This window comes from Podarcis tiliguerta (genome assembly GCF_965153285.1).
Source record: "Podarcis tiliguerta genome assembly, chromosome: 17".
Lineage (NCBI taxonomy): Eukaryota > Metazoa > Chordata > Lepidosauria > Squamata > Lacertidae > Podarcis > Podarcis tiliguerta.
Window position 1 is genome coordinate 33716097 of NC_139550.1, and position 26692 is coordinate 33742788.

The 26692-nt window shown below is 50.2% G+C and overlaps 1 long non-coding RNA gene across 2 annotated transcripts in view; it reads left to right on the forward strand.

Moving 5' to 3' along the window:
• Positions 1 to 24690: 24690 nt before the first annotated feature.
• LOC310667923 overlaps positions 24691 to 26692 on the forward strand; it is a 67921-nt gene continuing 65919 nt past the window's right edge. Inside the window, exon 1 of one of the 2 annotated variants that reach the window (XR_014506420.1) lies at positions 24691 to 24844. This is a non-coding gene — a long non-coding RNA (uncharacterized lncRNA). The remainder of the gene's footprint in view (positions 24845 to 26692) is intronic. The other variant, XR_014506421.1, reaches the window with a different exon arrangement.

Genomic DNA, 26692 nt, shown 5'->3' on the forward strand with positions numbered 1-26692 from the left:
CCGTGCCTCCATTAATTCTCCATTTTCCATATGACATTCTTCTCCAAATCAGGGATACTCTGAAAAACGGTGTGTGAGATAAAATCTGGATTGAGGGAAGGGAAGGTATGGGAAGGCAGTGATTTGGAGAAGACTGCTATACAGACAGTGGAGGAGGCCTTTGCTCTGAAACAGCAGGTCTCTTCTTATGAACAGAATAATACCTGGGAGGTGGTTGTCTGATCAGAGCAGGAAGAGTTGTCTGGAAGGGATGCAAGGCCTATGTGACTGGGTTCCCAGGTATTCCTGGGGGAAATGGAAGCCAGGTGGATGGGGTTTGGCTCCCAGTCCTGCAGGGAAAGGCAGTGGCTTCCAGAGAGACCTAGAAACTTCACAAGCTCCCCCAACTGTGAGATGATATCTGATCATTTTGCCCACTTGCAGACACCGCTTGCTGCATGCAGAGGGCAAGTCCACTGCAGCACAGTGCCTGCAAACTCAGATCACGCAGACAAATCAGCCAAGCTAGATGCTACAGGGAAAGGTGAAGGATAACGCATGCACAGCCCAATCTACTAGCTAATCCTGGACTGGCAAGAAAATGGATTTCCAAAGAGATCCAAAGTGGTGGTGTGCAAGATGCGACATTTTCAATTATTCCTTTTGTAGCATTGTTGTTCTCTGGCTAGACGGTTCTTGCAAGTTTTTTAAGCGCACACAAACAAAACCAACTTGCAGAAACAGATGAGAGTGGGGGAGAAGAATGCAGACCCCAGGCAATGCCTTTTTCCCCGACTACAAAAATGGCATTCAGAACCTGGATATATAAAAATCCACCCACAGAGCCAATCTTCCTAAGGGGAATTCCACAGGGGTGCCTCATGTTGGCAGTATTCCACATTCTGTCCCTGCAATGAGCAATCCTGCAAGACCTTGAGTTTCTTTCTGATCTTAGAGGGCTTTTCCAGACAACCTGTATTTTCAGCATTCATCCTGATTCGTTTCCGGGGGGGAAATGTGCAGAGCTTATACAGCATCACAGTTTATACTGAGCATTCATTTTAATTGGTTCGGACAAAATTTTGCGCTGATGTGATGCAGTGTTGTTGCTTATTGAGGGTTCACACTCAGAGGTTGTATGACATCACCTGGCATGGCTGTTATCTCACACTAGAACACATCCCAGTCCACTTTCCCACCGCTTTTCTTACCATAACAATTCCACGGTGGCGGCTGCTTTTTAAAGTGCCGTTTGCTGTGAGACAGAGCCAAATCTGCTTTTAACTGCACAACCTAAATTTGCTGGCATGTGATTTATGTCTACCTGGAATAAAAGCAGTGACAGTTTGGTAGCGGCTGCAGTCACAATCCTTCCGCCTTGTCAAACAGTGCCCCACATATATCCCAGAGAGCATAACCACAGGGCTGCTCCGTAGGCAGGGACCGACAGAACTGGGGGGTTTGTGGCAGGGGGCCCAGCATCCTGTAAGGAGGACCAGGCTTTCGAGGCTGGGGAGGGGAAGGTGGGGAGAGCTGGCTGTGCAACCCTCAGGCAAGAGGGAGCAAGAACTATGCGCTCACAGAAACACACCACCATCTCTCTCTCCCTCCCTCTCTCTCTCCTTCCCGGACGGACGTGGTTTCCCTATTTATCCACAATGACTCAACCCTCCCTCGGCCCTTGTGACTCTCTTCGGTAACCTTCAAGGAAGGGAGAAAGCAGAAGCAGTGCAACCACAGAAGCTGCCAGCTTTGATCTGCCAATTCTTTGCGCACGACCCAGGGGTGGGGCAGGGGAGCGATAGGTGCGATTTTATGCTTCTTAGATCAGATGCTCCTCTCCCACCCACCCCCACTTGTTTTCTGGGGGAGACCTGGTGTAAAAATATATGCTTGTTGTTGCTATCATAGTGGGGGTTTTTTTTTACTTTATTCATAGGCTTCTGTTTAGGACACGCCATTCCATCTTCTCTCCCCCCCTCCCAGTTTTCTTTCTTTTCTTTTCATTTCTTCTTTTTTATAAAAAATACATTTATACCAAACTTCGAGGAGTTTGAGGTGGCATACGCAAGTCTCTCCCATTTCTATCTTCACAACAACCCTGTGACGTAGCGTCACTTCAAGGTCTCAATTTGAATCTGGATCTCTGAGTCCAAAACTCTGATCTGTTGCTTTAACACAACATCATCTAACTCCCTGCAGGTAAATGCTCTTTAAATAGTCAATGTCATCGAATCCCCCCCCCCCCTGCAAAGGAATTAGGATGAATGCTCAATAAACAGGCCACCTGGAAATGCTCTGCCTATTTATCTACTTGCACTGGTGTGCTTTCAAAGTGCTAGGTTGGCAGGAGCTGGGACAGAGCAATGGGAGCTCGATTCGAACCACCGACCTTCTGATCAGCAAGCCCAAGAGGCTCTGTGGTTTAGACCACACCACCACCTGCATTCCCACAAGAACATAATAAAAACCTGCAGAATCAGGCCGGTGGCCCATCTAGTCCAATGTCCTGTTCTCCCAGTGACCAACCAGTTGCCTGTGGAGAACTTTTAAGCAGGATCTAAGCACAAGAGCACTCTGTGGTCTCCAGCAACTGGTTTTTGGAAGTTTATCTGCCTCCATCCCTTTCTGTTTTTGACCGGGACAGCCAAATTTTACACTCAGCTCCTAGGATCAAGATAGAAGCATCACAGTTCCGATTTCATGTGCTATAGTAGCCACTGGGGTCATAGAACTGTACAGTTTGAAGGGATACACGATATCTCTGTTACCTATCTATGTATTTTTCCACACAGATATATATATATATGTCTTCAAAAACGCTGGCACTCATTGCAGACAACAACTGAGCTAAGACGCTCCTCTGAACATATCCAAAATGCCTTACTGTCTCTGAGAATACTCATTTGTGGAGGGAGAGCAGGAAGCAGACACTTTTTCTAGTTTGTGTACTCTTAAGAGCAAGGGGCGCGGGTGGCGCTGTTGGTTAAACCACAGAGCCTAGGACTTGCCGATTAGAAGGTTGGCGGTTCGAATCCCCGCAAGTTTGGCTCTCAGATGGTTGCAGCTGGCAAAGGTCACATTCAATGTTGCATTCGACGTACTTCTTCCTTATGTACAGAATCTGTAGTCCGTCTTCAAAAAGTTATCAAAGCAGACGAAAAGAAAAAATACAGCACACAACGTATTCAGTGATCCAAAATAATTATAAGATGGTCATGTGGTAACAGTATATCTTTTACAAGCACTCTCTGTTGGGGGGGGGCTGTTGGAGTAAATGAATTCTGTTGTACAGCAGGAAGAAAATTTAAGATCCATATGTAAGGAGGAGGACCAGTGAGGCCACTGAATATGGGAGGAGGGGTTTCTATACATACAGAAGATCGTTCCTTTTTTCATTTGTGAAAATGTTGTGAATAAGCTTTCCGAGTAAGAACAAGCACAGATTCATTTTGGGGGGCCTGGTTTCGTGATGTTTTCCCCTCCTCCCCCCCCCCCTTTGGGACTCCGTTTCTTCTTTTGGCAATTGCTTTGAGAAAAATGGTTCTGCTTCGACAGAGTGATAATCTTCCAGTCTGCCCCACACTTTTGCACTGCTGGAAGAGATACACTCTGCAATGTGAGCTTTCAGCCCCCAGAGAAGCTGGGGGGATATAGAAAAACTTCTGGAAAAAGTTGAATTATTTATGGGCAGCCTCTCCTCTCCTCAGAACCATCCCAGAGGCCTAATAAAAGGCAATTGTGTCTAAACCAAGAATAATCTTTCCCTTTATATGACATCTCTACTGCACAGTGAGACGAGGCAAGTTTGTCCCCTGTGGTATTAAGGCAAACTAAGGCCCGGGGGCCGGATCCGGCCCAATCGCCTTCTAAATCCGTCCCGCGGATGGTTCGGGAATCAGCGTGTTTTTACATGAATATAATGTGGGACGTGGTTGGCGCTGTGGGTTAAACCACAGAGCCTGAGACTTGCCGATTAGAAGGTTGGCGGTTCGAATCCCCGCAACAGGGTGAGCTCCCATTGCTCGGTCCCTGCTCCTGCCAACCTAGCAGTTCAAAAGCACGTCAAAGTGCAAGTAGATAAATAGGTACCACTCCGGCGGGAAGGTAAACGGCGTTTCTGTGCGCTGCTCTGGTTTGCCAGAAGCGGCTTAGTCATGCTGGCCACATGACCCGGAAGCTGTATGCCGGCTCCCTCGGCCAATAAAGCGAGATGAGCGCCACAACCCCAGAGTCAGTCAGGACTGGACCTAATGGTCAGGGGTCCCTTTACCTTTAATGTGTCCTTTTATTTAAAATGCATCTCTGGGTTATTTGTGGGGCAGAGGAATTCGTTCATTACCCCCCCAAAAAAAAAAATAATCCGGCCCCCCCACAAGGTCTGAGGGACAGTGGACTGGCCCCCTGCTGAAAAAGTTTGCTGACCCCTGTATTAAGGGTTCCAGCCTAAGGCCTCCTGTGGTTTCCACTGCTACTTCACCTCCAGGAGCAGATCGAGAGACTGTTTTGCAAATGCAGTGCTGACAGCTCCAGAAGTCAAGGTTGGCTTTAAGATTTGCGGGAGTCCTGCAACCCAACACTTCCAACCATCTCAGCTGCCCGAATGAGGCATCGTCAGCTGGGAGCCTAGATGTTCAGGCCAAGGCAGCAGCAGGACCAGAAGTGGAAGTCCACAGCCATTCTGGGATGTGCCTGCAGGCAAGGGAAGGCAAAGAGGTTTCAGCAAAGGGCCACAATGAGTCAAAGAAAGGGTCCAAAGGCCTGAGCTTGGATCAGTTCAGAATTTTAAACCTTTCTGGATGTCGTCGAGGACCTATGGCAAAATTAACAGCACAAGGCAAATAGATGACCTGTTCAGCCAGAAATAGGAGTGCTCTTGATAAAGTATCACAGGTGGTCCAAAATACCAGAGACCAGGGTGGTTGGCGAGGAAAACCAAGTGTTCATGTTTGGCTGTAGGACTGTCATGTTGCAACCTGGAGGTCTGTGCTGAAGGTTTAAATAGCTAATGCTGCAAGAAATACATGCAGATGCACCTGATCACCCAGCTGTGTAGCACAGCTGGAGTCAATAGGACAGGGTAGAAAAAGCTGCAGCCTGCCTTATGTCTTGCTGCTCCGGGCTGTTTCAACGTACAGCCTGGCAAATGTGCTCTCACGGGTTCAACGAACCTCAGAAGGCTGAGACCGTGTGTCCTGGGGTTAAACCCTCCCCATCGGTTTATGGCATGGGCAAGATCTGAACTCAGTCCTGTAGCTGCTACTGCACTGGCAATACAGTTTGAAATCTGGGAATTCTAGGTGTCTGGGATGCGGGTGGCGCTGTGGGTTAAACCACAGAGCCTAGGACTTGCTGATCAGAAGGTTGGCGGTTCGGATCCCCATAACGGGGTGAGCTCCCGTTGCTCGGTCCCTGCTCCTGCCAACCTAGCAGTTCAAAAGCATGTCAAAGTACAATTAGATAAATAGGTACCGCTCCGATGGGAAGGTAAACGGCATTTCCGTGTGCTGCTGTGGTTCGCCAGAAGTGGCTTAGCCATGCTGGCCACATGACCCAGAAGCTGTACACCGGCTCCCTCGGCCAAGAAAGCGAGATGAGCGCTGCAACCCCAGAGTCGTCCGCGACTCGACCTAATGGTCAGTAGTCCCGTTACCTTTTAGGTGTCTGGGAGAGCTTTAGTGCTGCGCCTTGAGCCAGAGTCCATGGCTTTTAGGAGCAGATATTTAGCACGCATGTCTCTGCACACAAGTTTACAGGGGCTGCCTCCTTGCGAATCAGCCACTGAAACTACCTAAAGAGCTGGGAGCACGCAAACCTGGAGTAGTTGTGATACCCTTCGCACGCAGGTGTGAGTGTACCCATTGAACTTCCCCATATGCCTATCTCTGAGTTTTATCACAGATAACTAACTGAAAGAGGTGCAGAGTATTTTCAAAAGTAAAACCTGTGGGAACAAAAGGTGCATGTTTTCAATAGGCTAAACTAGCCTTCCCTCACGTGGTGCCCTCCACATGTTGCTGTACCGAAGCTCCTGTCATCCATATCCTCTGGTCATGCCGGCTGGGGCTGATGGGACTTGTTGTCCAAAGCATGTGGAAGGCACCACATTGGGCGGGCGAGGCTGGATTCTTGCCAGTGAAATAGGATAAGCAAGTTCAAGCAGTGGCAGACTCCACCAGGCAGTTATCTAGTTCTGCTCTGGCTCATTTCAGGGGACTAAACTTCCTGGGTCAGTTCTGCTCTACGTTCCATGTTCATTCTGGTGTGCCTGGCTAGCAGCACCTGAAGACTAAAGGCTGCGTGGGCAGGGGTAGGATGGGAAATAAGGTTGTGTAATTTCTGTGCGGTTGGGGTTTTGCAACGTTTTCTGAACTCTCTGCCTTGTCTCTTTACCCAGATGGCTGCTGGTTCGCTTTGACTCAATGCAAACAAATGTCCCTCTCTACCCCCTGGCCTAGGGCACCCCCCATTCTGAACATTTGCCCCTCTCAAGGCAGAGCACTTTAGCATTTAGGGCTGCCCCATCTGCTGCCTTGTGCCCAAAGAAACTCTGGTACCGGCACTGCCCCACTCGGGAGCTTTGCCCAACCAGCTGGTGGTGGCGGAGCCAGAAAGCAGCCTTGTGCCCCAGGTGTGCCAGGCCTGGCTTGAGGCTGCAGTGGAACAATTTGTACAAAAAGAATTAGCGGCGGCGGCAGGCAGGCCTGGAGGGAATATTCCGGCTGGTAAATGTGCTGAACCCTGTGGGCCCCACCCAGCTGGGAAGTGAGTTTCCGGAGCTGCCACATAATCTTGGTGCTTTGAATGCTCTATTTTTAGGGCTGCTTTCAACTGATTTGGGAGCTGCACCGCTCGCCCTTGGCCTCGCTGTCTCAGTAGGTCGGGGGAGTGCGCAGGACCACCTCCCCAATTCTCCCCCCCCCCTCCCAGCCCAGCAAGGATGTTTCAATCTGCAATCTCAGAAGCAAATGTCGGAGCAGGAGACTCATCACTCTCTCGCCTTCCTTGTTTTTCTGCAGAGACACTCTGGCGACAGGACTGGCCCCCTCGAGGCATCGCAGACCCCAAATCTCCTGGGCCTCTCTCAACCTCTGGTGAGTCTCATTCCGCTTCTTCAGCTGCACATACACACCTTACACTTAAAGCACCACCCGCACCAAAAATCCCAGAGAACTGTAGGTTGCTGGGAATTGTAGTTCTGTGAGGGGTGAACTACACTTCCCAGAATTCTTCGGGGAGGGAAAATGTGCTTTAAATGGATGGTACTCTAGGTCTCCCTTTGCCTACAGTCCTGAACACAAATGTTAAGAAACAAGGTTGGCTCTGAGGTGGAGGAGGCACTTTGCTGCCGCTCTGTCCTTTCTCGCCAAGCCAGCATGGTCAATGGTCAGGGATTGTGGGAACTATGAAAATATCTGTAGGGCACCATGTGACAGAAAGCTGGTCTATATCCTTCTGAATGCAAGACTGAAGTGTCCCTCCAATTTTACCCCAGAGACAACCCCCCTGTCTGCCCTAAATAGCAAAAGATTAGAGAAATGTTGAATTACAATAGTCCTCTAAGGTAGGCCAGTATATCTGAAGGAGCATCTCCACCCCCATCGTTCTGCCCAGACACTGAGGTCCAGTGCCAAGGGCCTTCTGGCAGTTCCCTCACTGCAAGAAGCCAAGTTACAGGGAACCAGGCAGAGGGCCTTCTCGGTAGTGGCATCCACCCTGTGGAACGCCCTCCTACCAGATGTCAAAGAGAAAAACAACTACCAGACTTTTAGAAGACATCTGAAGGCAGCCCTGTTTAGGGAAGCTTTTAATGTTTGACACATTGTTGTATTTTAATATTTTGTTGGAAGCTGCCCAGAGTGGCTGGGGAAACCCAGCCAGATGGGCGGGGTATAAATAACAAATTATTGTTATTATAGGCCAATACTATCATTCCTTCTTCAGCTCATTGTCATTCCTACTCCAAAGACATAGAAACTGGCAGAGGAGAGAGCTTGGTGAAAGCATAAGCCCTCAACGTTACAGGTGAAGATGTTATGGACCTGCTGTCCTGCCTCAGGCTTGCTTTTAAGTGCCACAAACAAGGTGGCACATGGAGCAGGCCTCAGGCCTTGAGGCGACTGAGTCTCAGCAATGAGAATTGAGCCATGTAGACACACAGCTCCCACTTTGCAAGGGTTCACAGTGTGAAAATTCACTTATCTGAACACGAAGAATTAGTACCCAGACCTCACAATATGGACCATAAATTCAGATATCCAAACAGAAAGCATGTTTTACTTCCTTGTTAGCCTTTTGCTGGTTGGCTGAGGGAGGGAGAGGGAACAATTGGACAAACCAGAGAGCGATTTCCCTGGGTTTTATTCCAGCCTTGGGGAGTCAAAATTCCATGGTCAGTAACGCTCTGGAAAATTTTGCACAAGAATCAATGGGAATTGTTGGCTGGTTATGCAAACGCTTGCCTGACGAACAATTTCCAGGGAGCACATTGTGTTCGTTAAGTGGGACCTGTGTGGAAAAATGAACATGTCTTTCAGTGTTCCAACTCTTCTCTCCTGGCTGGGTCACACTGGTGCAAACTCACTTCGCCTCTCCCCGCTCGCATATCTCAACGTTCAGATGACTCTTTGCTGAATGGGTGGACTGCCTCCATAGAAATGTCTTGCCTTTGAGCCGGCATCAAGGAATATGAAAAACTGTCAGCAGTGCTTGTTATCTGCGATAGCTCATTCCCACATGCAGGTCAAGAGTCAATGCTGCAGTCATCACATGCGAAGTATGCATGTGAGAACAAGCTCTAACACCCTTGGGGATAAGGGGTCCAGTTTTGGCTGGGTGGAAGCAAAGGGAAAAGGCTGGCTCTGGCAAAGTGGGGTTAGCACTGGTAAGAGGGCACCAGTATTGGCCCCAGTTTAGGCTGGGTTCTCTTCCCTTGCAGCCAGTTTGTGGACCCTCCCCTTGGCTCTGAGGCACAGAGAACTTTGCTGCCCCATGGCCCTGCTTTTTGAGAATGAGGCCCAAAGGGCATGCTACTTTAGATGTGTTGTTGCATTTGAAATGGATTGGGAGAGGGGTTGGCATCAGGGTCGTGTGTGGTGTTCCTGGCTAAAACTGCTCCTTCAAAGCTGTTTGTTTGTTTGTTTGCTTGCTTGTTGTTTTTTTTGCCCCCACAGGAGCTTCCCTTCCAGTGCAGGGGGCATTTTTGTTAGGAGCATAATAATAATAATAATAATAATAATAATAATATTTATACCCCACCCATCTGGCTGGGCGGCTTCCAACAAAATATTAAAATACAATAGCCTGTTAAACATTAAAAGCTTCCCTAAACAGGGCTGTCTTCAGATGTCTTCTAAAAGTCTGGTACAGTCATACCTCAGGTTAAATGTGCTTCAGGTTGAGCGCTTTCGGGTTGCACTCCACGGCAACCCGGAAGGAACAGAACACGTTACTTCCGGGTTTCGCTGCTTGCGCATGCGCAGACAGTCAAAATGACATCACGCGCATGCACGGAAGTGGCAAATCGCAACCGCGCACATGCAGACGTGCAGTCACGGGTTGCGTTTGCTTCTGGATAGGAATGTGGCTCCGGAACGGATCCCGTTCATATCCAGAGGTACCACTTTAGTTGTTTTTCTCTTTGACATCTGGTGGGAGGGCGTTCCACAGGGCAGGTGCCACTACCGAGAAGGCCCTCTGCGTAGCAGGAGAGGGAAGCGTTAACCCCACCACCACCAGCTCGTGCCCACCGCAATCCCCATCCGGATGCCCGCCCACCTTAAATGCAATGGTACATTTCATTTGACGTGTGTGCCCTTTGGTCCCCAGCCGTCCCCTTCTTGCCACATGACATGGTTCAAGTATGCACTTAGAGGTATTTTTAAGCATACACGTAAAAAACATATATGACATGTCAGGCACATCAAACATCTTGTGTTGTAGAGACAACCTCATCAGGGAGCTGCGACATGGCCCCTTCCCATGCCCATTTTGTATGACAAAACAGTGGGGTGGGGGCCTATCCTTGTCTTGCTGCTTCTACCCCCAGTGTGGTATAGTGGTTGAGAGCGGTAGTCTTGTAATCTGGGGAACCGGGTTCGCGTCTCCGCTCCTCCACATGCAGCTGCTGGGTGACCATGGGACAGTCACACTTCCTTGAAGTCTCTCAGCCCCACTCACCTCACAGAGTGTTTGTTGTGGGGGAGGAAGGGAAAGGAGAATGTTAGCCGCTTTGAGACTCCTTAAAGGGAGTGAAAGGCGGGATATCAAATCCAAACTCTTCTTCTTCTTCTTCTTCTTCCTGCAGCGGCTCGCAGCTGGATGCAGCGGGTGAGGTTTTCAAGAAGTAAAAAGCTCTCTCACCTTGTGACCTGCTGCCACCTGATTCATGGCTGTCTTTTCTCTTCCAGCTCACGCCCCAAGGTCTCTCCCCGATGCCTCCCCTCTCCTGCCGCTGCTGCCGCTGCCAGTTGGGGTTCCTGGTGATGTGATTTTATCTTGACGCTCCGAATCACATTGCCAGGGATTTCCAACCGTCGGTGAGCGAGAGAGATCACACCCGACTTGGATGGGAGGCAGCAGAGGCTCACCAGCAGTTGTGGGAAGGTGAGAAGTCTGCCCAAAGCGTGGCAAATGCGCCACCAGCCCCGTGCAGGGCTGCTATACCTGAGGAGTGGGGGAATGGCGGCGCATACACTCATGTGCTAGTGGGGGTTGGGGGCTTCAGCAAGGAGCATGGGGTTCGCCAGGAAAGACCTCCCGACTGCAAAGGGTAGGGCTTAGCCCACCTGTGAACAGCGTTTGGTTCCATCATGTTCACAGTGGCTAAGTTCCGCCACTTGGAGTCCATTGTCCCCACATGCAGGCGCATGACACAACTTCATCCCTCGGCAAAGCCTCACCAAGAAGGGATGCCAGCCAGCCTGCGTACTCTACCTTTAAAGCACCCCCAAGAATCCAGGGAACTGTAGTTTGTTGAAGGTGCTAGAAATAGTAGCTCTCTGAGGGGTAAACTACGGATCTCAGAATTCTTAATTGTGGGGAGGTAGGCATGTACGATGGTGTGTGCCCGCTTGAGCAGGCGATTCTGGACTTACTGGTCCATGCTGTGATTCCTGACATGGTACCTATGCTTGCTTTGCCCCCCACTTGGAGCCTGACCCTCCCAATGTCTAATAGATGTTTTTGGGAGGGGTTGGCTTGTGGGTTTGCTTTGGTTTGCCTTTTTTGGGGGCGGGTAGGCATTCCACCAGTTTGGAGCAGGGTGATGGCCCTGGACTTCATGAGTCTTTCTTCTGTTAAATGGATACAGTGGTACCTTGGTAGTCGAATGGCTTAGTTGTCGAACAAATCGGCGCCTGAACATCGCAAACCCGGAAGTAAGTGTTCCGGTTTGCAAACTTTTTTTGGAAGCCGAATGTCTGACTGGGCTTCCGTGGCTTCTGATTGAGTGCAGGAAGCTCCTGCAGCCAATCGGAAGCCGTGCCTTGGTTTTCAAACAATTTCGGGAGTCGAACGGACTCCTGTAACAGATTAAATTGGAGAACCAAGGTACCACTGTATTTGGTTGGTGCCTACATTTCCTTAAGATTTCCAAATGTGTCCCCCCGGCTCAAGAAGATTAGAGACCCCCAGCCAGTGGCGTAGCGCGGGGGGTGCAGGGGGGGCCGGCCGCACCGGGCGCAACATCTGGGGGTTGGGGTTAGGGGGCGCAAATCCACGGGTTAGGGGGCGCAAATTACTTGCCTTGCCCCGGGTGCTGACAACCCACGCTACGCCACTGCCCCCAGCCCTCCTTATTTGTCCTGAGCAATTGAAACACAGTCCCTGCTGTGTTTGGTCCTGTCTCTCCCCTGCCACCCCCCCCCCCCGCTCTTTCTCAGTGGGGCCCTGGACATCTGCCCCCAAACCCTGCCTTAATGGCACCATGGAAGACCCTGATAGGGGACAGAAAATGCAGGGTGGGTGGGGGTTGAGATAGAGAAGGTCTTCTTTGTTCTGAGCTGGAGAGGGTTGGTGGGGCGGGGGCAGGCAGAGGAGGGGTGTGGAGACCCCAGCTTCCTCCATGGGGCTTTGCCTCCTGTGCCTACTGAGCTGATACTCAGTTGCTTTAGATAAACTGGCTCAGTTCAGCAGGAACAGGAGTCTTGCCCAGACCTTGCAAAGATTCAGCTGCTGGCTGGGGGACCTCCGAGGACGCAGGCAATGGTCACAGCTGGATTGTCATCACCTCCAACAACACTGTGAAGGGGCACAGCCTGAGCTGCACGTGTGCCACGGAGGACCCTGAGACTGGCAGGGCCCCCCTCCCAGGAAAACAGCCGCCTCTGCTGGATCTCAGGAGTGCCCGGCCAAAACCTTCTCACCATCCCCACCAGACCTCAGACAGCTTCACTGTTCCTCCGCATCACTCTGTGAGAGCTTCTGCACCATCTTTGGGGGCTGGCCTTGCATCACCCCACATGTAAATAAACAGTTGCTGTTAAACGGTTGTCGACTCCTTGCTTGGATTTCCGCCTGTTGAATAGAATGGAAGCAGAGATTTTCAACCTTTTTGAGTCCACAGCTCCCCTGACCAATTCCATTCATTGGGCTCAGGAGCCCAGTTCTGTCACCCCTTGCCTGCAGAGCTGGCAGCCTCTCACCCTTTTTTGAACACCTTCCCTTGTGGAGTGCTCACTCGGCCTCCTCTCCTCTCCTTGGGAGTCCTCCGGGAAGCTGCCACTGCCATCCCTGGTCTCTGAACTCCCCCCACCCCAAAGAAGGATGCTTCGCAGAGGCACCGTTCGCCTGCGGAGCTTATAGTCAAGGCTGCTGCAATGAACAGCTGTGCAAGCCTTTGGGAGGCAGAGACGCCAGACAAAATCAGGGGAGGGAGGGAAGGAAAGAAAGAAAGAGGGACAGAGGCCAGTGTTCCCCACAGCACCTCTGCTCATCATTCAAGGCACCCCAAGGTGCCACGGCACACAGGTTGAAAACCACTGGTTTACAGGATTGTAAGTGTGGCATCCAGGAGCCAGCAGGGCTTTATTCTTACTGCCTTCAGTAGGGTGGATGGCCTCCCCTCCCCGAACCCCACTGTCCCTGTGACGTCATGCGCTGAGACAACAAGGTGAGGCATTGTAGGGGGTGCAGCCTTCTCCCTCGTGTTGTGAACACCTGAAGCCACCTGCCCAGGCAGGGCACAGAGTGAACCTTCCCGCTCTCCCCAACGCAGCCACCCCATCATGCAACCTGCCAGCAAGTCCAGGCTTTGTGAGCAATTAAGGGATTAGAGGAGAGGAGTGGCGCTGGGGATCCCACCCACTCTGAGTCATGCCAGGGCTGAGCCCAAGAGGCCCCTCTCCGCACACCCCTGCCTGTAGGTGTAAGATGGTGGAGCTGGAATGTTAATGCTGGAGTGTACCAAGGCGCAACAGGGGAGGGCAGCTAGTGAGGGAACCCCTCACCGCACACCCCTGCCTGTAGGTGTAAGATGGTGGAGCTGGAATGTTCATGCTGGAGTGTACCAAGGCGCAACAGGGGAGGGCAGCTGGGGTAGCAGGGGAGGTGAAACACAGAAGGGGTGGGGACCAAATACACCTGGTTGTAGCACAGGGGTGTAGCACAGGGCGCAGGGGTTGGAAACAGGGGACTTGGTGATCCCTGGTGGCTGCTCAGCAGCACCTGTTACGGAGAGGGGGTGCATCCTGTCCATTGAGACAAAGGACACATTCTGTGAATGGCTCCTGGGAACCAGCTGCCAGGCACCTTTACTGTCCCAGCCGATCGAATCCCTTTGTTTCTTTTATTTACAAAAGCATTCATACAGCGCCAATTCATACAATATAACATGGTGGTGTAAACAAGATATGCAGTAAAGCACCTTAAAAAAAACAACATTAAATGACTGGCTAATAAAAAATTAAGCAGCAACGTAGGCCTATACATACAAAGGTCTTCAAAGAGGCACCTGAATATCAAAGGTAAGGGTGCCTGTTGTTTCTCGACTGAGTGTTCCACAGCAGGCATGTGCTGGCACTACGTGCCCAACTTCTGTAGCATGGGGAACAGCTGGTGATCTCAGTGATGGAGCTGGGGTATAAGGGCTCTGGGAGTCCCCAAGTTATCTTGGATCCAAGTTGTTTGGGGATCTGTATACAAGAGCCTTAGGGACGTGGGTGGCGCTGTGGGTTAAACCACAGAGCCTAGGGCTTGCCGATCAGAAGGTCAGAGGTTCGAATCCCCGCGACGGGGTGAGCACCAGTTGCTCGGTCCCTGCTCCTGCCAACCTAGCAGTTCGAAAGCACGTCAAAGCACAAGTAGATAAATAGGCACCGCTCCGGCGGGAAGGTAAACGGCGTTTCCATGCACTGGTCTGGTTCTCCAGAAGCGGCTTAGTCATGCTGGCCACATGACCTGGAAGCTGTACACCGGCTCCCTCGGCCAATAAAGCGAGATGAGCGCCGCAACCCCAGAGTCGGCCATGACTGGACCTAATGGTCAGGGGTCCCTTTACCTTTATACGAGAGCCTTGAACCTGGCCCAGTAGCTGATGAGCAGCCTGCTGGGGGACTGAGTATTAATCCACACTGCAGAGACAGCAGAGCATGTCCTGGTCCCCCTTTCTGGTCCATGCAAACGAAAACCAAGGGTGCAGGGAGTTGGGGGACGATTTGCCCTGGAACCTGCCAACAAAATGTTGTGGTTTACTTCAGTCTCTGTCACTAGCATTCTCACATGCTGCCCCTTTGCTCCCAAGAGAATTAGCTCAAATCCGACGCTGTAACATCAGGATTGCAGGGGATGGGATTGCTTGTCCAGCATTCATGTCACCCTCTTCTCCTCACCGCGGATGGACTTCATGCTTCAGGTGTTAAAATGCCCAAGGCAAGAACTGTCCAAAGTCCTCGAGGTCAACCAAAGACATTTTGGAGCCTGAAGACCCAGCACAACTGACCAGGAAGTTCTCCCATGCAAATGCTACTGCAACCTCCGCCAGGCTGTGTCCCCCTTGGGCTGATCAACAGCCTCCCTTCATTTTGCTCCAGATCCACCATCTGGAGGAGCTGCCTCATAGCAGGGCCAGAGGTGGCTGCAGGGCACCATGACCGGTTCAGCCACACTGGGTACCACACCTACAACAGTGGTGTATAACAGAGTGCAAGAGGCAGAGGTGCCGAATATTAGCGTCGCTGAAATTTGAGAGCTCGTCGGCCACTAGCAGATCTGACTGCCCACTAAGTCCCCACCAGATATATCCTCTGAAATATATGAATTCAGCTGGAGTTCCCATGCTACTCCAAAGCTGGAGACAGACGACAAATTCCTCTTTCCCCAAAAAGTAAATTTTATTTAATACTGTCAATAGAGGTCCAGTAAAAATCAAAATACAAATAACAAGGGAGAAGTACAGTGGTACCTCTGGTTAAGAACTTAATTCGTTCCGGAGGTCCATTCTTAACCTGAAACTGTTCTTAACCTGAGGTACTTTAGCTAATGGGGCCTCCACTGCCTCACGATTTCCGTTCTCATCCTGAGGTAAAGTTCTTAACCCGAGATACTACTTCCGGGTTAGCGGAGTCTGTAACCTGAAGCGTTTGTAACCTGAAGCGTTTGTAACCTGAGGTACCACCGTATAGGTAATAATATAACAGAATGAGAAAACTATAATAATGGTGAACTACATGTTCATCTGGGACGCGGGTGGCGCTGTGGGTTAAACCACAGAGCGTAGGGCTTGCCGATCAGAAGGTTGGTGGTTCGAATCCCCGCAACGGGGTAGGCTCCTGTTGCTCGATCCCTGCTCCTGCCAACCTAGCAGTTCGAAAGCACATCAAAGTGCAAGTAGATAAATGGCGGGAAGGTAAACGGCATTTCCGTGCGCTGCTCTGGTTCACCAGAAGCAGCTTAGTCATGCTGGCCACATGACCTGGAAGCTGTACACTGGCTCCCTCGGCCAATAAAGCGAGATGAGGGCCACAACCCCAGAGTTGTCCGCGACTGGACCTCATGGTCAGGGGTCCCTTTATCTTTACCTTACATGATCATCTAAATGGAATGTGTGTGTTGTGCGCGCACACACTTGAATAACTAACAATGTCCCAAGGAGTATTTATAGGTTTGTATCTTCCTGTACTTTCTTGCACTTCATAAGGATGCCCCATTTCCCCACAAAACAATTACAGAGTTGCAGAAGACATTTTTTCAAGGTGAGGTGAAGCTGTGTGATAGCTCCATCATGCCTGTGTGGTGGACACACACATTTCCTTGTCTCACTGTTATCTCTAGGCAAATAGTTGGTCTCCCCCCCCCCCCCCAGGTTTTGGAAGCACACTACAAAAACCTGCAGGGCCTGTTTGCCCAGAGAGGGATGAGGGAACACACCAAGGACACATAGGCACCTATCACAAATAAGCTCATCAGGTTCAGAGAGAAAGTTGGGAGGGGGGCGATTAGGGTCTCTTTGGGGGAGGGCTGCTACAAGCATGGCAAGGTCCACCCAAGACTAGGGTTGCCATAGGATTCACTAGGGTTTCCAAAAATGAAAATAGTTGTTGAGCTTTTATTGGCCAATGTTGTTCAGCTTTTGGGGAGGGGGTAGCAAAGGTGCCAAGCTTTTGTTTTAGTTTTGTCCAAACTTTTTGAGCTATTTTAAAGGAAATTCACCAAAATCTAGACTTTGGGACATTTCAGCAATTTCTGCCCAGACACTATTTCTGACTGCCGTAGAATCATAGAATCATAGAGTTGGAAGAGACCACAAGGGCCATCGAGTCCAACCCCCTGCCAAGCAGGAAACACCATCAGAGCACTCCTGACATATGGTTGTCAAGCCTCTGCTTAAAGACCTCCAAAGAAGGAGACTCCACCACACTCCTTGGCAGCAAATTCCACTGTCGAACAGCTCTTACTGTCAGGAAGTTCTTCCTAATGTTTAGGTGGAATCTTCTTTCTTGTAGTTTGGATCCATTGCTTCGTGTCCGCTTCTCTGGAGCAGCAGAAAACAACCTTTCTCCCTCCTCTATGTGACATCCTTTTATATATTTGAACATGGCTATCATATCACCCCTTAACCTCCTCTTCTCCAGCCAGGCTAAACATGCCCAGCTCCCTTAGCCGTTCCTCATAAGGCATCGTTTCCAGACCTTTGACCATTTTGGTTGCCCTCCTCTGGACACGTTCCAGTTTGTCAGTGTCCTTCTTGAACTGTGGTGCCCAGAACTGGACACAGTACTCCAGGTGAGGTCTGACCAGAGCAGAATACAGTGGCACTATTACTTCCCTTGATCTAGATGCTATACTCCTATTGATGCAGCCCAGAATTGCATTGGCTTTTTTAGCTGCTGCATCACACTGTTGGCTCATGTCAAGTTTGTGGTCAACCAAGACTCCTAGATCCTTTTCACGTGTACTGCTCTCAAGCCAGGTGTCACCCATCTTGTATTTGTGCCTCTCATTTTTTTTGGTCCAAGTGCAATACTTTACATTTCTCCCTGTTAAAGTTCATCTTGTTTGTTTTGGCCCAGTTCTCTAATCTGTCAAGGTCGTTTTGAAGTTGGGAGGGGGGCGATTAGGGTCTCTTTGGGGGAGGGCTGTTTCAAGCATGGCAAGGTCCACCCAAGACTAGGGTTGCCATAGGATTCACTAGGGTTTCCAAAAATGATAATAGTTGTTGAGCTTTTATTGGCCAAAGTTGTTCAGCTTTTTTGGGGGGGGGGTAGCAAAGATACTGAGCTTTTGTTTTGCCCAAACTTTTTTGAGCTATTTTAAAGGAAATTCACCAAAATCTAGACTTTGGGACATTTCAGCAATTTCTGCCCAGACACTGTTTCTGCCTGCCGTATTCCGGCATTGTCCAGGGAATTCTGGCCGTGTGGCAACCCTACGCCAAGAGCCTCAAGTTAAGGCCAGCTCATGATATCTTGATGCAGGAGAATTCAAGCCCTACTCCCAACAATAATTAACGTGGGACATTCTCTGCCAGGACATTTCCCCATGGGAGCCACACTGTGTGCAAATCCATGAGGTCAGAGTAAGAGCTGCGGGCCTTGTCTGTCTCTAGCCCATCTCTGGGAGCTCAGACCATTCCTGGAGGACCTTGTGTCCCCGTGTAGACACTGCTGCTGTGTGGAGAGAGGGCAAGCTCCCGCTGGCCCAGCGAGCGCTGTTTATCAGTTGTAAGCGCATGGAGTGGGAGGGGGCAGGCAAGGGGGTGACGTGAGGGCGCCCGGCAGTTGAAACAACCCCGTCAGGAAGTCCTCGTCTGTCCAGAGCTTTTTGATGTATGCTCCACTATAAATAGGACTGGAGGAAATGGAGCTATCCTGGAAGCAGATCCTTCCTTTTCCACCCCCACTGCACACCCATGCTGAGCGGGCTGAGCTGCAGTCTGGGCAAGGTGGGGGCCAGAAAGACAGGCAGGGGGCAGGGAAGGGGCCTTTCACCAATGCAGCCTGGAGATCGGGGCAAGGCAGCGGAGATCTGGGTTCCCTGGCCTGGCTGGGTCTTATCTAAACCCAGCAAAGAAATTTCCGCAGTGTCAAGAGGCCAGTGGCGAGTGCAGCCTGGACTCAAGGCCACCAACAACCTCAGAGATTGCAGGGGCCGGTTTTTGTTATGGAGGGGGAGGCCAGGCGGTCTGCACATGCTCAGAGGCACTCTCTTCACATACTCCAGGACTAAGCAGAACTGATCCCACAGCTAAGGAAAGACAACCATGACTCATTTCAGTTCTCCAAGTTCTTCCCCTTTCCGCAGCAATGTGCGATTTCTTTTAATCATGAAAATCCGCTAGCATTTTTGTGCATGCAGTTTTGACTAATATATACACTTAGAACCCAATTTCCCTGATAGGCTTTTTTGTACAGTGGTACCTCAGGTTACAGACGCTTCAGGTTACAGACGCTTCAGGTTACAGACTTTGCTAACCCAGAAATAGTACCTCGGGTTAAGAACTTTGCTTCAGGATGAGAACAGAAATCGTGCAGCGGTGGCACAGCGGCAGCAGGAAACCCCATTAGCTAAAGTGCTGCTTCAGGTTAAGAACAGTTTCAATTTAAGAACGGACCTCCGGAACGAATTAAGTTCTTAACCTGAGGTACCACTGTATACTGTTTTCTCATTGGTGTGTGAATTTGGTAGTTTCATATTAAAATTTTAACATAACAGAATTTCTCCTCCAACCTAGCAGTCAAAACACCCAAGCTCTGGACAAAACCCAGAGGGAGAGTGGCATTAAAAATACCCCCCACCCCTTTTACAGCTCAGCAGTTCTCCCTCCCTTGATCGGAGCAACTAAAATACACAGTCATCACCAGAGCCAGATGAGAAACATCACTCTGAAGCGACTGCTATTTATATCTCCTGGTGGCTGGAGGCTCATTTTTCTGGGAGCCAAATGACAGCCCTGGTGGAGAAAACGGAATCTTTCAAGGTTTCATGTGATCCTTGGAGACAGTACTCCATGCCCTGAAATAAATACCGTATATGCCAGCATCTTATTTATTAATCACAGTGTTATCCCAATCTTTCTCCAAGGTCCTCCAAGTAGGGCTAGCCTATTTTATTATCACACTAGCCCTAGGAGGATGTAGAATAGCAAAGTACCTCCATGGCTGATTTGAGCCCCACCCAAATGCAACATACTATAGGAACACAGGAAGTTGCCTTACACTGAGTCAGAACTTTGGTCTATCTAGCTCAGTGTTGTCTACACTGACTGGCAGCATCTCTTCAGGGTTCTAAGGGATCTTGGGGTCTTAGTAGATCACAAGCTTAACACAAGTCAGCAGTGTGATGTAGTGGCAAAAAAAAACCCTAATGCTATTCTAGGCTGCATCAACAGAAGTCTAGGGTAGTCAGAGTTCCACTGTATTCTACCTTGGACAGACAACACCTGAAATATGGTGTCCAGTTCTGGGCACCACAGTTTAAGAAGGATACTGACAAGCCAGAATGTGTGCCAAGGAAGGAGACCAAGATGATCAGGAGTCTGGAAATCAAGCCTTATGAGGAATGGTTGAGGGAGCTGGGTATGTTTAGCCTGGAGAAGAGGAGACTGAATGGAGATATGTCAGCCATCTTCAAATATCTTAGGGGCTGTCCCATGGAAGATGAAGCTTGTTATCTCCTGCTCCGGAGGGTAGGACTCAAACCAATGGCTTCAAGTTACAAGAAAAGAGGTTTTGACTAAACATCAGGAATAACTTTCTGACAGTAAGACAGGGGAACAGGCTCTCTTGGGAGATGGTGGGTTTTCCTACCTTTGAGGCTTTTAAGCAGAGGTTGGGATGTGTGTCCATGCTTGAGTTTTCTGCATTGCAGGGGGTTGGACTAGATGACCCTCTGAGTCCTTTCCAACTCCACAATTCTGTGATTCTATTCCTCTTTGGGTCAATAAAGAAGATCAGGTTATCAGAGCAAATTAGGCCTGCTCTTTTATTTGCTAAGAACATACCTACCAGGAACATATAACCTGATGTTTATACCACTTTAACTTTCCCCAAAGAATGCCTGTGGTTGTACAGTCATACCTCGGGTTACAGATTCTTTGGGTTGTGTGATTTCGGGTTGCGCACTGCGCTGAACCTGGAAGTACCAGAACTGGTTATTTCCGGGTTTCGGCACTTGCGCATGCGCAGAAGCGCCGAATCGCAACCCGCACGTGAGCCGCTGCGGTGCTGCGGGTTGCGAACGTGCTTTCCGCACGGATCACATTCACAACCCAGGTGCCCACTGTAGTTTGAACAGGGTGCCATGAATTTTCTAAAGAAGAATCTCTATCCCACCCACAGTCCAGAATTATAGTCCCCACCCCCACCCCAATTGCTGGGGAGATGGACTGGAGGAAGAGCAAACCATTCAAAGAGTATGATGGTCAGAGAGGTTTGAAAGCTGACTTCAACCTCCAATTTTAGAAGTCAAGCAGAGATACCTGTCGGCTGCACCCAGTCCTGGCCCTCCCAGCCCAGCTACCCTTAGAGGCTCTTAGGCCTCTTGAAGGGGAGAAGATGCTTAATCCTTCTTATTCAGCCACCTGCCACCTCCCCTGCCGCCCCCCCCCCCAACTTCCCTTCTGGGCATTTTGTGCTCCAACGCCATGTTTGCAATGCAACCACAGGGTTGGAAAGACGGGTGGTGGGCAGCGGGCAAGGACTAAGCAGCACCCACAAGCCACCCATACTTCCTCTGTGGCAAGGATATGTTGCAAGTTATAAAAAAAAAGGAAATGGGGGCTTGGGACTGTTAACCAGCAGCTCAAAGGAACCCCAGTTCCCAGGAACTTTCCAAAATAGGAGCAAGCGAGCACACAAAGGAAGTGAGTCAAGGCCCAAGCAGAAGTGTTTGAGGGGGAACTGGGATCGAAAAGAGCAATGCAAAGTGTCCTCCCGTTGAATGTCCAGAAAGCCAGGCCCAGGGGCTGCCAGGGGGCTGCCAGGGCAAGAGAGGAGGGGGCCTGTTGGTGCCAGTCTTGTGTTCCCAGCCAGATGGGGCAGGGGCTCCACCACTGCCCATCAACCCCCACCCCAGCTAGGCATGGGCGTAGCCTAGGGCTGCCATACATCCGGAACTTCCCAGAAATAGCCGGGTTTCGTCCGTCAAAAATGGAGTCTGGGCGGAATTATTGCAAAGCGTCCAAATACCCAGGAAAACCCAGGCATGTGGCAGTTCCATATCGGAACTGTTGGTTTTTTGGCAGTTTTCCTTTAAAAAGATAGGTTAAAACCTTTGTTTTTAAGATTATGCAGTGTAGAGGGGAAAGGGGGCAGCCACTCCCCTCAAATCAAGTAAATAAAAATACTTAACTAAGTGACCCACTGCATCAGACACCCCGGTTCTGCCCCCCCCATAAAACCTGCCCCCCCCCAAAGAAATAAATCCTGGCTACACCTACGCAGCTAAGCCAGCCTTTTTCAACCTGGGGCCCCCAGATGTTGGACTACAACTCCCATCATCACCAGTGGCCCGGATGATGGGTCTCCAGATGTTGTAGCAAAGCACACACAACTGGCGGGCGGGGGGACCCCAGCCTCCCTCGCCTCCCTCGGTCCAGCCGGGCGCTGTTTCTGCCGCTGCCGCAGCAGCAGCAGCAAGCGCTTCCCTCGCGTGCAACGGCGGCTTCCTCGCCCAGCGGCGGATGAGGCGCGCCCGAGCGTGGGCCGGGAAGGCGGGCGAAGCGGCTGCTCGGGAACAGCCGCCGGCGGAAAAGCAGCCGCGCCGCCCGCACGTAGCGCACGGGCCGAGGATGCGCTGGGGCGCGGCGCCCTCTGGCGGCCGAGGCTGAGCGTTGCCGCTGAGGATTCCGCGCGAGGCAAGGCGCGGCTGCCGCGGGGCGTCGCTGTTGGGATGAGTTGGTCACCCCGGATCACACAAAACTCCCGTTGCAAAGCATGCGGGCGGGGGGGAGTTTTGCATCTCCTAAACACACACACACACACCCGCCGCCCGCAGCGTTATCGGTGGCCAGTGGGTCGCTCGTTTTGGATCCAGGTTTGTGTGTATCTGATTTCAAGCCTTTAGGTTCTTAATTGGCAACGTGCTTGGAACAGGTCTTAATAATCACAACTGGAAATGATGGCTAAATTGATGTCGTATAACTTACTTGCTTGTATAAGCCATGTTCCTCCAACTTGGAGTTTACAGCCCTTTCCTATAATCCAGTTATAAACTCTAGAACAGGCTTGGCCAAACTTGGCCCTCCAGCTGTTTTGGGACTACAGTTCCCATCATCCCTGACCACTGGTCCTGTTAGCTAGGGATGATGGGAGTTGTAGTCCCAAAACAGCTGGAGGGCCAAGTTTGGCCATGCCTGCTGTAGAAGAATGAGACTCCCGTTTGTTTCAAAGGTGTGCAGAAGAGGGATAGCACAACTCTGGCTTGGCTGTCTCTAGCAGTCCTTGTGTATTTCTGCCTGGCTCTTGCGTTGCCAGCGGGGCATTTATATATAAAAATATAAAGCGGTATAAAGGTAAAGGGACCCCTGACCATTAGGTCCAGTCGCGGATGACTCTGGGGTTGCGGTGCTCATCTCGCTTTACTGGCCGAGGGAGCCGGCATTTGTCCGCAGACAACTTCCGGGTCATGTGGCTGGCATGACTAAACCGCTTCTGGTGAACCAGAGCAGCACACAAAAATGTCGTTTACCTTCCCGCCAGAGTGGTACCTATTTATCTACTTGTACTTTGTGCTTTCAAACTGCTAGGTTGGCAGGAGCAGGGACCGAGTAACGGGAGCTCACCCCGTCACAGGGATTCGAACCGCCAACCTTCTGATTGGCAAGCCCTAGGCTCTGTGGTTTAACCCACAGCACCACCCACGTCCCTATAAAGCGGTATAGAAATGAAATAAAAATAATAATCCCAGATGTGTGTGCGCGCTGGTTGAGTTGACTATGGCACAGAGCCTAGGGAAGAACCTCAGTGAAGCATCCTGCACACATCAGGAGCGAGTGAACTCAAAATGCCAAATGGCAGGCACCCCTTTTCCAGTTCCCAATTAGGTAAGGAGCCAGAGGCTCCCGTGAGCCCTTCCTTAACCCAAGTGGCCTATTGAGAAGTCCATTAATGCCATTGTGGGTGTTAGCAGCCAGCAGAGGGCAGCATTACCAAGAGGTGAGGCGAGTGATGGCAGATCTTGGGCTGCCATCAGTGAGGACAAGAGAGGGTGGTGGGAAGCTCTGACCTTTTGAAGCAACCCCGTTCATTTCAGTAGGACTTGCGCAGAGACCCCTCTCTGTGGGGTTGCGCTGTGTTCATTAGTGAGGAGGAGGAAAGGGTGTTTGGGTTCTCTGCCACCCAAGAGAAGTCCAGAGACCACCAAGCTGAGATATTTTGCTTCCCTGAGTTATTTCATCCTGCATTCCCAAGAGGCATGCAACACCCTCTGGCAATGTTGTGTGCCACTGTCCAAACTTGTGATTCCTAGCAACTGATATTACAAAGTAAAGGATCCCTGGATGGTTAAGTCAAGTCAAAGGTGACTATGGGGTTGTGGCGCTCATCTCGCTTTCAGGATGAGGGAGCTGGCGTTTGTCCACAGACAGGCTTCTGGATCATGTGGCCAGCGTGACTAAACCACTTCTGGCGCAACAGAACACCATGACGGAAACCAGAGTGCATGGAAATGTTGTTTACCTTCCCGCCACAGGGGTACCTATTTATCTACTTGCACTGGCATGCTTTCGAACTGCTAGGTTGGCAGAAGCTGAGACAGAGCAATGGGAACTCACCCCGTCACGAGGATTCAAACCGCCGACCTTCTGATTGGCAAGCCCAAGAGGCTCAGTGGTTTAGGCCACAGCGCCACCAAAACACATAGACAGGCAACAGAGAGATTGTGTAGCCCTTCGAACTCTACGATTCTGTGACACCAGTGGCTACAACAGCTCATGAAATCAGAACTGTGATGCTTCTATCTTGATCCAAGGAGCTTAGTGTAAGATTTGGCTCTCCTTGTCAAAAAAGTTGGAAAGGGATGGAGCCACAGTGGCTAGGAGTCCTTGCTAGCCTTGTTCTCCATGAACTTGTCTAGTCCTCTTTTAGATCTATCCAGATAGGCGGCCATCATTACCTGCTGGGGGAATGTGATTCATAGTTTGCACAGGGCTGGAGCAGAAACTTGATTCATTTCGCATTTAGAAGAAGAAGAGTTTGGATTTGATATCCCGCCTTTCACTCCCTTTAAGGAGTCTCAAAGCGGCTAACATTCTCCTTTCCCTTCCTCCCCCACAGCAAACACTCTGTGAGGTGAGTGGGGCTGAGAGACTTCAGAGAAGTGTGACTAGCCCAAGGTCACCCAGCAGCTGCAGGTGGAGGAGCGGAGACGCGAACCCGGTTCCCCAGATTACGTGACTACCGCTCTTAACCACTGCACCACAACTGGCGTAGTGTCAATCTACCTAATTCACACTTTCTGAAATGATAAGGAAACAAACACAACCATCCTAGGAAATGCCCCCTTCTGCAAAAGCTGCAAATCAGTTTGCCAGCCAGGTAACACAAACACTAAGATACAGAGTACTTAACAAATGCATATATTAGTGAAATAAAATACAAAAGCGTTTGGGGAAATCGCTCTGCAAAAATGGGTCTATGAGGCAGAATTGTATATAAAAAGGTATATAGTACATTAGGGTGGCTATATTTAAAGAAGTGAAAACCCAGACACAAAAGTTGTGGAGTTTTTTTTTAGTTTTGAGCTTTTTTTTTTTTTTTTTGCAAAATCTCAACAACAAAGTTTTTGAGCTCTTTCTAAATGAAAATCACCAAAATCTACGCTGCTGACATGGGCTGCCATGCATCCGGATTTTGCTGGACATTTCAGCGATTTCTACCTGCACTCTGCTTAAGGGGGCTGAATACCAGCTATGCTTGGAAAATTCCAGATGTATGGCAACCCTATGGTAGGGTAGATTTGCACAAAAATGCTGGCAAATTTTCATGAAGTTACTATTTTAAAATTGCAGTTGGAAAAATTAGTGAGAAACTGACATGGCTGGATTGGTCCATTTTTAGTGAAAAAGTACTTTTGTCTGCCATGAATCTTCTATATTCAACTTCCTTAGATGTCTCCATGATACAGCCTTGGGCCTGGTACAGTCAGGCTGGTGCTGAGGAACAAGTGCTCAGGGCCACCCCACCCAGCTAATCAGCCTCTGTGTGGGAAGCACTGATTTGGGTGACTCATCCGGCTGAGTTTTGTGCATGACCTGTCCCTGCCTGAGCACCCTTCCTTATAGTCTAAGGTAAAGGTAAAGTACCCCTGACAGTTAAGTCCAGTCGTGAACGACTCTGGGGTTGTGCTCATCTCGCTTTACAGGCCGACGGAGCTGGCGTTTGTCCGCTCCGCAGACAGTTTTTCCAGATCATGTGGCCAGCATGACTATGCCACTTCTGGCGAAACCAGAGCAGAGCATGGAAATGCTGTTTACCTTCCCGCCGGAGCAGTACCTATTTATCTACTTGAACTTTAACGTGCTTTTGAACTGCTAGGTTGGCAGGAGCTGGGACTGAACAACGGGAGCTCACCCCGTCACAGAGATTTGAACCGCCTACCTTCTGATCGGCAAGTCCTAGGCTCTGTGGTTTAGACCACAGCGCCACCCTTCCTTATGGTCTAGCTTGTATCTATTTCCTCCTAAATTTGCTGCATCTGGCTGTTTGTGTTGCTATCCCTGCAACTACCTCCAGGGAAAGAAACTACGGTTGCAAAACAGAACCGCCAGTCACGGCCCTACCTGGGTTGGCCAACCTGGACGGGAGTCATCCTTTACTATCATGCAAGAGGAAAACAAACACTAAGCATCCAGGTGAGCTGACTCAGCCCATGCACTGCTGGAAGAACCACCAGCCCAGCCCTCCAACGCAGTGTTTCCGTTTAAAGATGTAATACAGACTGTGAGGGTGGTCAGGTGTCCTTAGAAAAGACAGTAGTTGAAGATGTTCCTCTATTTAAAGGGCTATCTGATCCAAGTCCAGTTCAAATATAAAGTTGCCCATCAATAGCAGGCTGAGTGGGCACGTATATTTATATTTAAATTATAGCATTTATTTATAATTTTGCACCGATACATATAAATCAGTACATGCACATTTGTGGCTCGCTTTACTTAGTACAGTAGTACCTCGGTGTAATGGTTCTAGGGGTTGCTCGTGCGTAAGTTGCCTTTACTCCTGGCTAGGTTGCATGGTTGAACCCTTTCTGTCAGGACAGCCTCAAATTCCGTGGCTGCCTC